This window comes from Rhinopithecus roxellana, chromosome 19 (assembly GCF_007565055.1).
Source record: "Rhinopithecus roxellana isolate Shanxi Qingling chromosome 19, ASM756505v1, whole genome shotgun sequence".
Classification (NCBI taxonomy): Eukaryota; Metazoa; Chordata; class Mammalia; order Primates; family Cercopithecidae; genus Rhinopithecus; species Rhinopithecus roxellana.
In genome coordinates, this window is record NC_044567.1 from 43,482,810 (window position 1) to 43,484,691 (window position 1,882).

A 1,882-nucleotide genomic window follows, 5' to 3' on the forward strand; every position below is an offset into this window, starting at 1 on the left:
GACTCTGAAGTTAGGACCAGAAGACCTTGGTTAGAGTCTAAACCTTGTCAGTTACCAAATATCATTAGGCACATGAGTTAATCTCTCTGAGGCTCATCTCCCCATCAGTAAAGTGGATACTGCTGAAGATGTGGTCTTTAGAAGCGTTCTCTAGACTGTAAGCCCTGTGCTTCCTGGTTATTGCCTAAACAGAGATAAAATGGAGTTTCTCATCACCTGGGTGTCATTGAGCTTCTGGTCATTGTGAGATGGGTGACCAAGCCAAGGGCATCAAACATCCCAATGCGGCTCAGTTTTCTGCATCTCCAGGGCTATCCCAGCATTAACACATATGGACCTTTAATCAGAGTTTGCAGAATAAGAGAAAATTGTGCCAGAGTACGAATGTAGATATTATCTTGTTTTAGTCATTGTTACTCTAAGGGACTATTCTTGCTACAGGAAAATTGCACAAAACCCAGAAATTCATTGACTCTTTCTCCTAATCAAGGCCTAAAGAGCTGGTGTTAGACATATGTCAAGGCCAGCCAAAGGCCCAAAGCCTGTTTCCCAGGGTAGGACTGCCCTGGCCTCCCCCTCCTTCTCCCCAGGCTCCACCCCAGGGAGCTGAAGACCAGACTGGGTATAGCACTGCCGAGAAACTGAGGAAAAACCCACTGGCCTCCTCTCCCACTGCAGGCTGCCCACCCGGGAGGGAGAAAGCTTGTCAGTAAATCAGGTTCAGTGTTGGTCACTATCTTGGACTGGACATTCCAGCATCAGAATTGAGATGTTTCTTGTGACTTAAAGTGACTTCAGGACTCTATTCTACCTAGGATTGGGCAGAAAAGTTACGGGCCTGTGGGAGTTCCAATTCAGAAACAGGGGAGATTACTCTCTCACTGAAGAAAGTCTGAAGGAAGGTAGGAGAGTAAAATAAAGTTGTGTTTCGATGATCCTAGGAGCTCTGCTTGTTTGACATGCCAGTTATACCTGCTGTCACCGTAGTTATGTGTTAGGGGACCCAGATGTCTGAAGTTATATCCAGAAGGCTTCTGAGGGGGGTCCCTTGGCTAAAAGTGTGAATTAAACCCTAAGAGCCTGCCCAGGCTATCAGTCCCAGTTTCTAGGTTCACTGTCCCTGAATCTCGCTGCTTCTTCCTTAGGCTGCTGGGAGTCTGAACACTTCCCCCCGCTGACACCCCTCCCCCATGCCTCAACCGTGGGAAGGGGGGGCCCTTAAGCAGTAGGGCCAAGCCCTGTTCAGCCTGGAACCAAGTTCCCATCAACAAGGTGGTCTGGGCAGTGGCCAGCCAGAAAGCAGTAATTACTGTCGAGGTGCAGGGACCCCAGGTGGGGCCCCCACCTCCCACCTCTGTGTGGACAGTGAATGGGCCTGCCCCTGGGTAAGACGGTGTCAGCAGGCGCCTGCCCACCCCTTGCTGGGTTCCCAGGCCCCTAGAGCCCTCTCGTAATAGGAGCCATTTGCCCTGTAACCAGTGGGTGACCAGATTTTTAATCTTGGAGACCCCTTGGATCCCAGGCGGGAAGTGGGATTTGTCAAATGGGGAGGGGAGGGGCTGTCTGGGAATGCCAAAGGGGGTTGTGCTGGGGAAATATGTCTTCTTTCCATACGGTCCCCCTCCCATACCTCCAGCCTCCCCTACCCTGCAAGTCAGCTCTGTAGCTCCTAGGAGGTGTCTCCAACATGCTTAGCTGTTGAAAGTAAATGAATGCCCGAAGCTGAAATCTGAATGGCTTGTTTTGCACTAACTCAGGTGCATGCCAAATAGGGGTGTCTCTTTGCTTGATCCTAATCCTTCCTCCTCTGAAATCCTTTCTGGCCTGCTGCCTGTCAGCAATTGCCCTGCAAAGACCCTCTAGCTGGCCACGGGAGATGCTG